General features: G+C 46.1%; 7 non-coding genes across 7 annotated transcripts; all 7 read left to right on the top strand.

Moving 5' to 3' along the window:
- Positions 1–723: 723 nt before the first annotated feature.
- On the top strand, positions 724–914 carry LOC130331444 (U2 spliceosomal RNA). The gene has a single exon (XR_008874349.1). It is a non-coding gene; the product is annotated as a U2 spliceosomal RNA (small nuclear RNA).
- A 2,085-nt stretch (positions 915–2,999) lies between these two features.
- On the top strand, positions 3,000–3,190 carry LOC130331443 (U2 spliceosomal RNA). Its single transcript, XR_008874348.1, has one exon. It is a non-coding gene; the product is annotated as a U2 spliceosomal RNA (small nuclear RNA).
- Positions 3,191–5,273: 2,083 nt separating this feature from the next.
- Positions 5,274–5,464, top strand: LOC130331442 (U2 spliceosomal RNA). The gene has a single exon (XR_008874347.1). It is a non-coding gene; the product is annotated as a U2 spliceosomal RNA (small nuclear RNA).
- A 2,087-nt stretch (positions 5,465–7,551) lies between these two features.
- LOC130331441 (U2 spliceosomal RNA) lies at positions 7,552–7,742 on the top strand. The gene has a single exon (XR_008874346.1). It is a non-coding gene; the product is annotated as a U2 spliceosomal RNA (small nuclear RNA).
- Positions 7,743–9,831: 2,089 nt separating this feature from the next.
- On the top strand, positions 9,832–10,022 carry LOC130331439 (U2 spliceosomal RNA). The gene has a single exon (XR_008874344.1). It is a non-coding gene; the product is annotated as a U2 spliceosomal RNA (small nuclear RNA).
- Positions 10,023–12,101: 2,079 nt separating this feature from the next.
- LOC130331438 (U2 spliceosomal RNA) lies at positions 12,102–12,292 on the top strand. The gene has a single exon (XR_008874343.1). It is a non-coding gene; the product is annotated as a U2 spliceosomal RNA (small nuclear RNA).
- Positions 12,293–14,378: 2,086 nt separating this feature from the next.
- Positions 14,379–14,569, top strand: LOC130331436 (U2 spliceosomal RNA). The gene has a single exon (XR_008874342.1). It is a non-coding gene; the product is annotated as a U2 spliceosomal RNA (small nuclear RNA).
- Positions 14,570–16,025: the final 1,456 nt, after the last annotated feature.

Below are 16,025 nucleotides of genomic sequence, written 5' to 3'. Positions count from 1 at the left end.
GTATGTGACTATGGAGCTGTTTGGTGATGTCGTCTATTACGGCCTTCATAGAAGCAACAGGAGATTGTTGCATCCATCTTGAACCCTCAGAACTACAGTGCTATGATGTCACTCACTTCCACAGGCCTTGCAGAGTGTAAACAACAACAACCCAGCTTTGTTGTGTATGTAACCAAAGGGATTTGTGATGTCACCTAGAACCTTCACAGCAGCGACAGCTTTATGAGGAGCATCAGCACTGCTCTGCCTGAGCAGAACCATCACCGCCATAGGTTGTCAAATAACCCGGATTTAACCCACACAGGTAAGTCCAATGGGGTGCAGGCATGTCCTCTATGCTTACAGCTTCCCGTGGGTGTTGGTTTGATACCGTTTGGGGACAGCCAAGGAGGCATCTGCAGGCAACAAAGGTAGGTGTGTGCTTGTGTGTGTGTTTCCTATGCAGATCCTAAGCCCAGTGTCACATGCAAGTAGGAGGAGTAAGAAGGGTTCCTGGCAAATCCGGGTTATGGATTGCATTTAAAAAGGCCCCGTGGGAGTGCAATGGGCCCCTGTCTTGCTGCTTAGCAATAATGGTATGGGTTTAGGTTCTGCTGTGTGTACTGGTGGTTGACTGCCCCCCAGCCCAGAGTGTGCATGGAAAATTGTCTGGCAGCCTCCCTGACAGCAAGCAGTGATAGTGCCCATGAAGGGGACCTTGTTGGGCCCGCCCCTTTCACGGTTATCGCTTCTCGGCCTTTTGGCTAAGATCAAGTGTAGTATCTGTTCTTATCAGTTTAATATCTGATACGTCCCCTATCTGGGGACCATATATTAAATGGATTTTTGAGAACGGGGGCCGATTTCGAAGCTTGCTTCCGTCGCCCTATGCATTGACCCGATATGGCAGTATCTTCGGGTACAGTGCACCACCCCCTTACAGGGTTAAAAAGAAAGATTCCTACTTTCATTGCTACCTGCTTGCTGGCTAGCCAGCTAGCCAGCCCTGTGGGCCTTGCTGCTGCTGCAGCCAAAAAACAAAAGGTGGTGCTGCTGCTGCTTCTGCTGCTTCTGCTTCTGCTTGTGTCTGGCCCCTGTTGGAGCGTCCAGGCACAGGACTTCTGCTGCTGCTGACTAAATGGCCTCCTTAATTGGATCATTTGAGTAGCCAGCACACCTGTGCAGGTAGGGCATGACATGATAGGCAGCTGCCTTGATAGCGGGTGGGTGCTGAATGTTCCTAATTGACAAAATAAGATTAATGCTTATGAAGAAATATAAAATCTCATCCCTTCCCCAATATCGCGCCACACCCCTACCCCTTAATTCCCTGGTTGAACGTGATGGACATATGTCTTTTTTCGACCGTACTAACTATGTAACTATGTAACATAACATGGGGGGGGGGTCTCCTGGCTGTTCACACAGGTGTGTCATTGCTGTACATTGACCATGCATTGCTTCTGTGGTATTGCAAAGGCAAAGACAAATGCTTCCAGCCATCCATTGCACTAATGGATTGGTCATCAGCTGGCTGTCTATGTCCCGCATCAATATAGACCAAAGTACAGAGGGTTAGGCTATGCTATTGTGCACCTACCTGATGCATCAGAAGGTGCGAGGCCCTTGCTAAATTCTGTGCACAGACTTTGAGATCTATGCTTTAGACTGTATCTAAACCTGCTCCAACATGGACTGACATTCTGGCCTACTTTCAGCCGATGCGACTTGTCTGTCGCTGAACAGTCGCTTTTTATGTATTCAGCACCTATGTATAATGTTGTAAAAATGCTCTAGAAGCTAAAGTCGCAGAAATGTCACACATATTTGGCCTGCAACTTTCTGTGCGACAAATTCAGACAGGAAAAATCAGTATAAATCCTTAGAAAATTATCCCCCAGTGTCTCCATCTGCTGGCGGTATTGAATAAGCATTGCTGCACTGATGGGGTATGCATTAGACGAAAAAAAAGAAGAAAAAGAAGAATAATACGCCCAGAAAAGAGGCGAAAAGGAGAAAAACGTAAAAAAACGTGAAAAAAAAGTAAGAGGAGGAGAAGGGAAAAAAAGGTGGAAATGGGTTTAAAAGTGATTTCGGCGGAGAAATATATATATATATATATATATATATATATATATATATATATATGCGCACACACACACATAGATATAAACGTATTCTCCGTTGAGATATTGCAGCCGCTGCTGTGTCCAGGCCCAGGAGCCTTAGCACTGTGCTGTGATGTCACTCAATACCACTGACATCACTAGGTGTAAACAACATCTCTCCTTTGCTGTGTATGTGACTATGGAGCTGTTTGGTGATGTCGTCTATTACGGCCTTCATAGAAGCAACAGGAGATTGTTGCATCCATCTTGAACCCTCAGAACTACAGTGCTATGATGTCACTCACTTCCACAGGCCTTGCAGAGTGTAAACAACAACAACCCAGCTTTGTTGTGTATGTAACCAAAGGGATTTGTGATGTCACCTAGAACCTTCACAGCAGCGACAGCTTTATGAGGAGCATCAGCACTGCTCTGCCTGAGCAGAACCATCACCGCCATAGGTTGTCAAATAACCCGGATTTAACCCACACAGGTAAGTCCAATGGGGTGCAGGCATGTCCTCTATGCTTACAGCTTCCCGTGGGTGTTGGTTTGATACCGTTTGGGGACAGCCAAGGAGGCATCTGCAGGCAACAAAGGTAGGTGTGTGCTTGTGTGTGTGTTTCCTATGCAGATCCTAAGCCCAGTGTCACATGCAAGTAGGAGGAGTAAGAAGGGTTCCTGGCAAATCCGGGTTATGGATTGCATTTAAAAAGGCCCCGTGGGAGTGCAATGGGCCCCTGTCTTGCTGCTTAGCAATAATGGTATGGGTTTAGGTTCTGCTGTGTGTACTGGTGGTTGACTGCCCCCCAGCCCAGAGTGTGCATGGAAAATTGTCTGGCAGCCTCCCTGACAGCAAGCAGTGATAGTGCCCATGAAGGGGACCTTGTTGGGCCCGCCCCTTTCACGGTTATCGCTTCTCGGCCTTTTGGCTAAGATCAAGTGTAGTATCTGTTCTTATCAGTTTAATATCTGATACGTCCCCTATCTGGGGACCATATATTAAATGGATTTTTGAGAACGGGGGCCGATTTCGAAGCTTGCTTCCGTCGCCCTATGCATTGACCCGATATGGCAGTATCTTCGGGTACAGTGCACCACCCCCTTACAGGGTTAAAAAGAAAGATTCCTACTTTCATTGCTACCTGCTTGCTGGCTAGCCAGCTAGCCAGCCCTGTGGGCCTTGCTGCTGCTGCAGCCAAAAAACAAAAGGTGGTGCTGCTGCTGCTTCTGCTGCTTCTGCTTCTGCTTGTGTCTGGCCCCTGTTGGAGCGTCCAGGCACAGGACTTCTGCTGCTGCTGACTAAATGGCCTCCTTAATTGGATCATTTGAGTAGCCAGCACACCTGTGCAGGTAGGGCATGACATGATAGGCAGCTGCCTTGATAGCGGGTGGGTGCTGAATGTTCCTAATTGACAAAATAAGATTAATGCTTATGAAGAAATATAAAATCTCATCCCTTCCCCAATATCGCGCCACACCCCTACCCCTTAATTCCCTGGTTGAACGTGATGGACATATGTCTTTTTTCGACCGTACTAACTATGTAACTATGTAACATAACATGGGGGGGGGGTCTCCTGGCTGTTCACACAGGTGTGTCATTGCTGTACATTGACCATGCATTGCTTCTGTGGTATTGCAAAGGCAAAGACAAATGCTTCCAGCCATCCATTGCACTAATGGATTGGTCATCAGCTGGCTGTCTATGTCCCGCATCAATATAGACCAAAGTACAGAGGGTTAGGCTATGCTATTGTGCACCTACCTAATGCATCAGAAGGTGCGAGGCCCTTGCTAAATTCTGTGCACAGACTTTGAGATCTATGCTTTAGACTGTATCTAAACCTGCTCCAACATGGACTGACATTCTGGCCTACTTTCAGCCGATGCGACTTGTCTGTCGCTGAACAGTCGCTTTTTATGTATTCAGCACCTATGTATAATGTTGTAAAAATGCTCTAGAAGCTAAAGTCGCAGAAATGTCACACATATTTGGCCTGCAACTTTCTGTGCGACAAATTCAGACAGGAAAAATCAGTATAAATCCTTAGAAAATTATCCCCCAGTGTCTCCATCTGCTGGCGGTATTGAATAAGCATTGCTGCACTGATGGGGTATGCATTAGACGAAAAAAAAGAAGAAAAAGAAGAATAATACGCCCAGAAAAGAGGCGAAAAGGAGAAAAACGTAAAAAAACGTGAAAAAAAAGTAAGAGGAGGAGAAGGGAAAAAAAGGTGGAAATGGGTTTAAAAGTGATTTCGGCGGAGAAATATATATATATATATATATATATATATATATATATATATATGCGCACACACACACATAGATATAAACGTATTCTCCGTTGAGATATTGCAGCCGCTGCTGTGTCCAGGCCCAGGAGCCTTAGCACTGTGCTGTGATGTCACTCAATACCACTGACATCACTAGGTGTAAACAACATCTCTCCTTTGCTGTGTATGTGACTATGGAGCTGTTTGGTGATGTCGTCTATTACGGCCTTCATAGAAGCAACAGGAGATTGTTGCATCCATCTTGAACCCTCAGAACTACAGTGCTATGATGTCACTCACTTCCACAGGCCTTGCAGAGTGTAAACAACAACAACCCAGCTTTGTTGTGTATGTAACCAAAGGGATTTGTGATGTCACCTAGAACCTTCACAGCAGCGACAGCTTTATGAGGAGCATCAGCACTGCTCTGCCTGAGCAGAACCATCACCGCCATAGGTTGTCAAATAACCCGGATTTAACCCACACAGGTAAGTCCAATGGGGTGCAGGCATGTCCTCTATGCTTACAGCTTCCCGTGGGTGTTGGTTTGATACCGTTTGGGGACAGCCAAGGAGGCATCTGCAGGCAACAAAGGTAGGTGTGTGCTTGTGTGTGTGTTTCCTATGCAGATCCTAAGCCCAGTGTCACATGCAAGTAGGAGGAGTAAGAAGGGTTCCTGGCAAATCCGGGTTATGGATTGCATTTAAAAAGGCCCCGTGGGAGTGCAATGGGCCCCTGTCTTGCTGCTTAGCAATAATGGTATGGGTTTAGGTTCTGCTGTGTGTACTGGTGGTTGACTGCCCCCCAGCCCAGAGTGTGCATGGAAAATTGTCTGGCAGCCTCCCTGACAGCAAGCAGTGATAGTGCCCATGAAGGGGACCTTGTTGGGCCCGCCCCTTTCACGGTTATCGCTTCTCGGCCTTTTGGCTAAGATCAAGTGTAGTATCTGTTCTTATCAGTTTAATATCTGATACGTCCCCTATCTGGGGACCATATATTAAATGGATTTTTGAGAACGGGGGCCGATTTCGAAGCTTGCTTCCGTCGCCCTATGCATTGACCCGATATGGCAGTATCTTCGGGTACAGTGCACCACCCCCTTACAGGGTTAAAAAGAAAGATTCCTACTTTCATTGCTACCTGCTTGCTGGCTAGCCAGCTAGCCAGCCCTGTGGGCCTTGCTGCTGCTGCAGCCAAAAAACAAAAGGTGGTGCTGCTGCTGCTTCTGCTGCTTCTGCTTCTGCTTGTGTCTGGCCCCTGTTGGAGCGTCCAGGCACAGGACTTCTGCTGCTGCTGACTAAATGGCCTCCTTAATTGGATCATTTGAGTAGCCAGCACACCTGTGCAGGTAGGGCATGACATGATAGGCAGCTGCCTTGATAGCGGGTGGGTGCTGAATGTTCCTAATTGACAAAATAAGATTAATGCTTATGAAGAAATATAAAATCTCATCCCTTCCCCAATATCGCGCCACACCCCTACCCCTTAATTCCCTGGTTGAACGTGATGGACATATGTCTTTTTTCGACCGTACTAACTATGTAACTATGTAACATAACATGGGGGGGGGGTCTCCTGGCTGTTCACACAGGTGTGTCATTGCTGTACATTGACCATGCATTGCTTCTGTGGTATTGCAAAGGCAAAGACAAATGCTTCCAGCCATCCATTGCACTAATGGATTGGTCATCAGCTGGCTGTCTATGTCCCGCATCAATATAGACCAAAGTACAGAGGGTTAGGCTATGCTATTGTGCACCTACCTGATGCATCAGAAGGTGCGAGGACCTTGCTAAATTCTGTGCACAGACTTTGAGATCTATGCTTTAGACTGTATCTAAACCTGCTCCAACATGGACTGACATTCTGGCCTACTTTCAGCCGATGCGACTTGTCTGTCGCTGAACAGTCGCTTTTTATGTATTCAGCACCTATGTATAATGTTGTAAAAATGCTCTAGAAGCTAAAGTCGCAGAAATGTCACACATATTTGGCCTGCAACTTTCTGTGCGACAAATTCAGACAGGAAAAATCAGTATAAATCCTTAGAAAATTATCCCCCAGTGTCTCCATCTGCTGGCGGTATTGAATAAGCATTGCTGCACTGATGGGGTATGCATTAGACGAAAAAAAAGAAGAAAAAGAAGAATAATACGCCCAGAAAAGAGGCGAAAAGGAGAAAAACGTAAAAAAACGTGAAAAAAAAGTAAGAGGAGGAGAAGGGAAAAAAAGGTGGAAATGGGTTTAAAAGTGATTTCGGCGGAGAAATATATATATATATATATATATATATATATATATATATATATATATGCGCACACACACACATAGATATAAACGTATTCTCCGTTGAGATATTGCAGCCGCTGCTGTGTCCAGGCCCAGGAGCCTTAGCACTGTGCTGTGATGTCACTCAATACCACTGACATCACTAGGTGTAAACAACATCTCTCCTTTGCTGTGTATGTGACTATGGAGCTGTTTGGTGATGTCGTCTATTACGGCCTTCATAGAAGCAACAGGAGATTGTTGCATCCATCTTGAACCCTCAGAACTACAGTGCTATGATGTCACTCACTTCCACAGGCCTTGCAGAGTGTAAACAACAACAACCCAGCTTTGTTGTGTATGTAACCAAAGGGATTTGTGATGTCACCTAGAACCTTCACAGCAGCGACAGCTTTATGAGGAGCATCAGCACTGCTCTGCCTGAGCAGAACCATCACCGCCATAGGTTGTCAAATAACCCGGATTTAACCCACACAGGTAAGTCCAATGGGGTGCAGGCATGTCCTCTATGCTTACAGCTTCCCGTGGGTGTTGGTTTGATACCGTTTGGGGACAGCCAAGGAGGCATCTGCAGGCAACAAAGGTAGGTGTGTGCTTGTGTGTGTGTTTCCTATGCAGATCCTAAGCCCAGTGTCACATGCAAGTAGGAGGAGTAAGAAGGGTTCCTGGCAAATCCGGGTTATGGATTGCATTTAAAAAGGCCCCGTGGGAGTGCAATGGGCCCCTGTCTTGCTGCTTAGCAATAATGGTATGGGTTTAGGTTCTGCTGTGTGTACTGGTGGTTGACTGCCCCCCAGCCCAGAGTGTGCATGGAAAATTGTCTGGCAGCCTCCCTGACAGCAAGCAGTGATAGTGCCCATGAAGGGGACCTTGTTGGGCCCGCCCCTTTCACGGTTATCGCTTCTCGGCCTTTTGGCTAAGATCAAGTGTAGTATCTGTTCTTATCAGTTTAATATCTGATACGTCCCCTATCTGGGGACCATATATTAAATGGATTTTTGAGAACGGGGGCCGATTTCGAAGCTTGCTTCCGTCGCCCTATGCATTGACCCGATATGGCAGTATCTTCGGGTACAGTGCACCACCCCCTTACAGGGTTAAAAAGAAAGATTCCTACTTTCATTGCTACCTGCTTGCTGGCTAGCCAGCTAGCCAGCCCTGTGGGCCTTGCTGCTGCTGCAGCCAAAAAACAAAAGGTGGTGCTGCTGCTGCTTCTGCTGCTTCTGCTTCTGCTTGTGTCTGGCCCCTGTTGGAGCGTCCAGGCACAGGACTTCTGCTGCTGCTGACTAAATGGCCTCCTTAATTGGATCATTTGAGTAGCCAGCACACCTGTGCAGGTAGGGCATGACATGATAGGCAGCTGCCTTGATAGCGGGTGGGTGCTGAATGTTCCTAATTGACAAAATAAGATTAATGCTTATGAAGAAATATAAAATCTCATCCCTTCCCCAATATCGCGCCACACCCCTACCCCTTAATTCCCTGGTTGAACGTGATGGACATATGTCTTTTTTCGACCGTACTAACTATGTAACTATGTAACATAACATGGGGGGGGGGTCTCCTGGCTGTTCACACAGGTGTGTCATTGCTGTACATTGACCATGCATTGCTTCTGTGGTATTGCAAAGGCAAAGACAAATGCTTCCAGCCATCCATTGCACTAATGGATTGGTCATCAGCTGGCTGTCTATGTCCCGCATCAATATAGACCAAAGTACAGAGGGTTAGGCTATGCTATTGTGCACCTACCTGATGCATCAGAAGGTGCGAGGCCCTTGCTAAATTCTGTGCACAGACTTTGAGATCTATGCTTTAGACTGTATCTAAACCTGCTCCAACATGGACTGACATTCTGGCCTACTTTCAGCCGATGCGACTTGTCTGTCGCTGAACAGTCGCTTTTTATGTATTCAGCACCTATGTATAATGTTGTAAAAATGCTCTAGAAGCTAAAGTCGCAGAAATGTCACACATATTTGGCCTGCAACTTTCTGTGCGACAAATTCAGACAGGAAAAATCAGTATAAATCCTTAGAAAATTATCCCCCAGTGTCTCCATCTGCTGGCGGTATTGAATAAGCATTGCTGCACTGATGGGGTATGCATTAGACGAAAAAAAAGAAGAAAAAGAAGAATAATACGCCCAGAAAAGAGGCGAAAAGGAGAAAAACGTAAAAAAACGTGAAAAAAAAGTAAGAGGAGGAGAAGGGAAAAAAAGGTGGAAATGGGTTTAAAAGTGATTTCGGCGGAGAAATATATATATATATATATATATATATATATATATATATATATATATATGCGCACACACACACATAGATATAAACGTATTCTCCGTTGAGATATTGCAGCCGCTGCTGTGTCCAGGCCCAGGAGCCTTAGCACTGTGCTGTGATGTCACTCAATACCACTGACATCACTAGGTGTAAACAACATCTCTCCTTTGCTGTGTATGTGACTATGGAGCTGTTTGGTGATGTCGTCTATTACGGCCTTCATAGAAGCAACAGGAGATTGTTGCATCCATCTTGAACCCTCAGAACTACAGTGCTATGATGTCACTCACTTCCACAGGCCTTGCAGAGTGTAAACAACAACAACCCAGCTTTGTTGTGTATGTAACCAAAGGGATTTGTGATGTCACCTAGAACCTTCACAGCAGCGACAGCTTTATGAGGAGCATCAGCACTGCTCTGCCTGAGCAGAACCATCACCGCCATAGGTTGTCAAATAACCCGGATTTAACCCACACAGGTAAGTCCAATGGGGTGCAGGCATGTCCTCTATGCTTACAGCTTCCCGTGGGTGTTGGTTTGATACCGTTTGGGGACAGCCAAGGAGGCATCTGCAGGCAACAAAGGTAGGTGTGTGCTTGTGTGTGTGTTTCCTATGCAGATCCTAAGCCCAGTGTCACATGCAAGTAGGAGGAGTAAGAAGGGTTCCTGGCAAATCCGGGTTATGGATTGCATTTAAAAAGGCCCCGTGGGAGTGCAATGGGCCCCTGTCTTGCTGCTTAGCAATAATGGTATGGGTTTAGGTTCTGCTGTGTGTACTGGTGGTTGACTGCCCCCCAGCCCAGAGTGTGCATGGAAAATTGTCTGGCAGCCTCCCTGACAGCAAGCAGTGATAGTGCCCATGAAGGGGACCTTGTTGGGCCCGCCCCTTTCACGGTTATCGCTTCTCGGCCTTTTGGCTAAGATCAAGTGTAGTATCTGTTCTTATCAGTTTAATATCTGATACGTCCCCTATCTGGGGACCATATATTAAATGGATTTTTGAGAACGGGGGCCGATTTCGAAGCTTGCTTCCGTCGCCCTATGCATTGACCCGATATGGCAGTATCTTCGGGTACAGTGCACCACCCCCTTACAGGGTTAAAAAGAAAGATTCCTACTTTCATTGCTACCTGCTTGCTGGCTAGCCAGCTAGCCAGCCCTGTGGGCCTTGCTGCTGCTGCAGCCAAAAAACAAAAGGTGGTGCTGCTGCTGCTTCTGCTGCTTCTGCTTCTGCTTGTGTCTGGCCCCTGTTGGAGCGTCCAGGCACAGGACTTCTGCTGCTGCTGACTAAATGGCCTCCTTAATTGGATCATTTGAGTAGCCAGCACACCTGTGCAGGTAGGGCATGACATGATAGGCAGCTGCCTTGATAGCGGGTGGGTGCTGAATGTTCCTAATTGACAAAATAAGATTAATGCTTATGAAGAAATATAAAATCTCATCCCTTCCCCAATATCGCGCCACACCCCTACCCCTTAATTCCCTGGTTGAACGTGATGGACATATGTCTTTTTTCGACCGTACTAACTATGTAACTATGTAACATAACATGGGGGGGGGGTCTCCTGGCTGTTCACACAGGTGTGTCATTGCTGTACATTGACCATGCATTGCTTCTGTGGTATTGCAAAGGCAAAGACAAATGCTTCCAGCCATCCATTGCACTAATGGATTGGTCATCAGCTGGCTGTCTATGTCCCGCATCAATATAGACCAAAGTACAGAGGGTTAGGCTATGCTATTGTGCACCTACCTGATGCATCAGAAGGTGCGAGGCCCTTGCTAAATTCTGTGCACAGACTTTGAGATCTATGCTTTAGACTGTATCTAAACCTGCTCCAACATGGACTGACATTCTGGCCTACTTTCAGCCGATGCGACTTGTCTGTCGCTGAACAGTCGCTTTTTATGTATTCAGCACCTATGTATAATGTTGTAAAAATGCTCTAGAAGCTAAAGTCGCAGAAATGTCACACATATTTGGCCTGCAACTTTCTGTGCGACAAATTCAGACAGGAAAAATCAGTATAAATCCTTAGAAAATTATCCCCCAGTGTCTCCATCTGCTGGCGGTATTGAATAAGCATTGCTGCACTGATGGGGTATGCATTAGACGAAAAAAAAGAAGAAAAAGAAGAATAATACGCCCAGAAAAGAGGCGAAAAGGAGAAAAACGTAAAAAAACGTGAAAAAAAAGTAAGAGGAGGAGAAGGGAAAAAAAGGTGGAAATGGGTTTAAAAGTGATTTCGGCGGAGAAATATATATATATATATATATATATATATATATATATATGCGCACACACACACATAGATATAAACGTATTCTCCGTTGAGATATTGCAGCCGCTGCTGTGTCCAGGCCCAGGAGCCTTAGCACTGTGCTGTGATGTCACTCAATACCACTGACATCACTAGGTGTAAACAACATCTCTCCTTTGCTGTGTATGTGACTATGGAGCTGTTTGGTGATGTCGTCTATTACGGCCTTCATAGAAGCAACAGGAGATTGTTGCATCCATCTTGAACCCTCAGAACTACAGTGCTATGATGTCACTCACTTCCACAGGCCTTGCAGAGTGTAAACAACAACAACCCAGCTTTGTTGTGTATGTAACCAAAGGGATTTGTGATGTCACCTAGAACCTTCACAGCAGCGACAGCTTTATGAGGAGCATCAGCACTGCTCTGCCTGAGCAGAACCATCACCGCCATAGGTTGTCAAATAACCCGGATTTAACCCACACAGGTAAGTCCAATGGGGTGCAGGCATGTCCTCTATGCTTACAGCTTCCCGTGGGTGTTGGTTTGATACCGTTTGGGGACAGCCAAGGAGGCATCTGCAGGCAACAAAGGTAGGTGTGTGCTTGTGTGTGTGTTTCCTATGCAGATCCTAAGCCCAGTGTCACATGCAAGTAGGAGGAGTAAGAAGGGTTCCTGGCAAATCCGGGTTATGGATTGCATTTAAAAAGGCCCCGTGGGAGTGCAATGGGCCCCTGTCTTGCTGCTTAGCAATAATGGTATGGGTTTAGGTTCTGCTGTGTGTACTGGTGGTTGACTGCCCCCCAGCCCAGAGTGTGCATGGAAAATTGTCTGGCAGCCTCCCTGACAGCAAGCAGTGATAGTGCCCATGAAGGGGACCTTGTTGGGCCCGCCCCTTTCACGGTTATCGCTTCTCGGCCTTTTGGCTAAGATCAAGTGTAGTATCTGTTCTTATCAGTTTAATATCTGATACGTCCCCTATCTGGGGACCATATATTAAATGGATTTTTGAGAACGGGGGCCGATTTCGAAGCTTGCTTCCGTCGCCCTATGCATTGACCCGATATGGCAGTATCTTCGGGTACAGTGCACCACCCCCTTACAGGGTTAAAAAGAAAGATTCCTACTTTCATTGCTACCTGCTTGCTGGCTAGCCAGCTAGCCAGCCCTGTGGGCCTTGCTGCTGCTGCAGCCAAAAAACAAAAGGTGGTGCTGCTGCTGCTTCTGCTGCTTCTGCTTCTGCTTGTGTCTGGCCCCTGTTGGAGCGTCCAGGCACAGGACTTCTGCTGCTGCTGACTAAATGGCCTCCTTAATTGGATCATTTGAGTAGCCAGCACACCTGTGCAGGTAGGGCATGACATGATAGGCAGCTGCCTTGATAGCGGGTGGGTGCTGAATGTTCCTAATTGACAAAATAAGATTAATGCTTATGAAGAAATATAAAATCTCATCCCTTCCCCAATATCGCGCCACACCCCTACCCCTTAATTCCCTGGTTGAACGTGATGGACATATGTCTTTTTTCGACCGTACTAACTATGTAACTATGTAACATAACATGGGGGGGGGGGGGTCTCCTGGCTGTTCACACAGGTGTGTCATTGCTGTACATTGACCATGCATTGCTTCTGTGGTATTGCAAAGGCAAAGACAAATGCTTCCAGCCATCCATTGCACTAATGGATTGGTCATCAGCTGGCTGTCTATGTCCCGCATCAATATAGACCAAAGTACAGAGGGTTAGGCTATGCTATTGTGCACCTACCTGATGCATCAGAAGGTGCGAGGCCCTTGCTAAATTCTGTGCACAGACTTTGAGATCTATGCTTTAGACTGTATCTAAACCTGCTCCAACATGGACTGACATTCTGGCCTACTTTCAGCCGATGCGACTTGTCTGTCGCTGAACAGTCGCTTTTTATGTATTCAGCACCTATGTATAATGTTGTAAAAATGCTCTAGAAGCTAAAGTCGCAGAAATGTCACACATATTTGGCCTGCAACTTTCTGTGCGACAAATTCAGACAGGAAAAATCAGTATAAATCCTTAGAAAATTATCCCCCAGTGTCTCCATCTGCTGGCGGTATTGAATAAGCATTGCTGCACTGATGGGGTATGCATTAGACGAAAAAAAAGAAGAAAAAGAAGAATAATACGCCCAGAAAAGAGGCGAAAAGGAGAAAAACGTAAAAAAACGTGAAAAAAAAGTAAGAGGAGGAGAAGGGAAAAAAAGGTGGAAATGGGTTTAAAAGTGATTTCGGCGGAGAAATATATATATATATATATATATATATATATATATATATATATGCGCACACACACACATAGATATAAACGTATTCTCCGTTGAGATATTGCAGCCGCTGCTGTGTCCAGGCCCAGGAGCCTTAGCACTGTGCTGTGATGTCACTCAATACCAATGACATCACTAGGTGTAAACAACATCTCTCCTTTGCTGTGTATGTGACTATGGAGCTGTTTGGTGATGTCGTCTATTACGGCCTTCATAGAAGCAACAGGAGATTGTTGCATCCATCTTGAACCCTCAGAACTACAGTGCTATGATGTCACTCACTTCCACAGGCCTTGCAGAGTGTAAACAACAACAACCCAGCTTTGTTGTGTATGTAACCAAAGGGATTTGTGATGTCACCTAGAACCTTCACAGCAGCGACAGCTTTATGAGGAGCATCAGCACTGCTCTGCCTGAGCAGAACCATCACCGCCATAGGTTGTCAAATAACCCGGATTTAACCCACACAGGTAAGTCCAATGGGGTGCAGGCATGTCCTCTATGCTTACAGCTTCCCGTGGGTGTTGGTTTGATACCGTTTGGGGACAGCCAAGGAGGCATCTGCAGGCAACAAAGGTAGGTGTGTGCTTGTGTGTGTGTTTCCTATGCAGATCCTAAGCCCAGTGTCACATGCAAGTAGGAGGAGTAAGAAGGGTTCCTGGCAAATCCGGGTTATGGATTGCATTTAAAAAGGCCCCGTGGGAGTGCAATGGGCCCCTGTCTTGCTGCTTAGCAATAATGGTATGGGTTTAGGTTCTGCTGTGTGTACTGGTGGTTGACTGCCCCCCAGCCCAGAGTGTGCATGGAAAATTGTCTGGCAGCCTCCCTGACAGCAAGCAGTGATAGTGCCCATGAAGGGGACCTTGTTGGGCCCGCCCCTTTCACGGTTATCGCTTCTCGGCCTTTTGGCTAAGATCAAGTGTAGTATCTGTTCTTATCAGTTTAATATCTGATACGTCCCCTATCTGGGGACCATATATTAAATGGATTTTTGAGAACGGGGGCCGATTTCGAAGCTTGCTTCCGTCGCCCTATGCATTGACCCGATATGGCAGTATCTTCGGGTACAGTGCACCACCCCCTTACAGGGTTAAAAAGAAAGATTCCTACTTTCATTGCTACCTGCTTGCTGGCTAGCCAGCTAGCCAGCCCTGTGGGCCTTGCTGCTGCTGCAGCCAAAAAACAAAAGGTGGTGCTGCTGCTGCTTCTGCTGCTTCTGCTTCTGCTTGTGTCTGGCCCCTGTTGGAGCGTCCAGGCACAGGACTTCTGCTGCTGCTGACTAAATGGCCTCCTTAATTGGATCATTTGAGTAGCCAGCACACCTGTGCAGGTAGGGCATGACATGATAGGCAGCTGCCTTGATAGCGGGTGGGTGCTGAATGTTCCTAATTGACAAAATAAGATTAATGCTTATGAAGAAATATAAAATCTCATCCCTTCCCCAATATCGCGCCACACCCCTACCCCTTAATTCCCTGGTTGAACGTGATGGACATATGTCTTTTTTCGACCGTACTAACTATGTAACTATGTAACATAACATGGGGGGGGGGTCTCCTGGCTGTTCACACAGGTGTGTCATTGCTGTACATTGACCATGCATTGCTTCTGTGGTATTGCAAAGGCAAAGACAAATGCTTCCAGCCATCCATTGCACTAATGGATTGGTCATCAGCTGGCTGTCTATGTCCCGCATCAATATAGACCAAAGTACAGAGGGTTAGGCTATGCTATTGTGCACCTACCTGATGCATCAGAAGGTGCGAGGCCCTTGCTAAATTCTGTGCACAGACTTTGAGATCTATGCTTTAGACTGTATCTAAACCTGCTCCAACATGGACTGACATTCTGGCCTACTTTCAGCCGATGCGACTTGTCTGTCGCTGAACAGTCGCTTTTTATGTATTCAGCACCTATGTATAATGTTGTAAAAATGCTCTAGAAGCTAAAGTCGCAGAAATGTCACACATATTTGGCCTGCAACTTTCTGTGCGACAAATTCAGACAGGAAAAATCAGTATAAATCCTTAGAAAATTATCCCCCAGTGTCTCCATCTGCTGGCGGTATTGAATAAGCATTGCTGCACTGATGGGGTATGCATTAGACGAAAAAAAAGAAGAAAAAGAAGAATAATACGCCCAGAAAAGAGGCGAAAAGGAGAAAAACGTAAAAAAACGTGAAAAAAAAGTAAGAGGAGGAGAAGGGAAAAAAAGGTGGAAATGGGTTTAAAAGTGATTTCGGCGGAGAAATATATATATATATATATATATATATATATATATATATATATATATATATGCGCACACACACACATAGATATAAACGTATTCTCCGTTGAGATATTGCAGCCGCTGCTGTGTCCAGGCCCAGGAGCCTTAGCACTGTGCTGTGATGTCACTCAATACCACTGACATCACTAGGTGTAAACAACATCTCTCCTTTGCTGTGTATGTGACTATGGAGCTGTTTGGTGATGTCGTCTATTACGGCCTTCATAGAAGCAACAGGAGATTGTTGCATCCATCTTGAACCCTC

The sequence above is a fragment of the Hyla sarda genome, unplaced genomic scaffold (genome assembly GCF_029499605.1).
Source record: "Hyla sarda isolate aHylSar1 unplaced genomic scaffold, aHylSar1.hap1 scaffold_350, whole genome shotgun sequence".
In the NCBI taxonomy this organism is placed as follows: domain Eukaryota; kingdom Metazoa; phylum Chordata; class Amphibia; order Anura; family Hylidae; genus Hyla; species Hyla sarda.
This window is presented reverse-complemented; position numbering and strand designations above follow the sequence as displayed.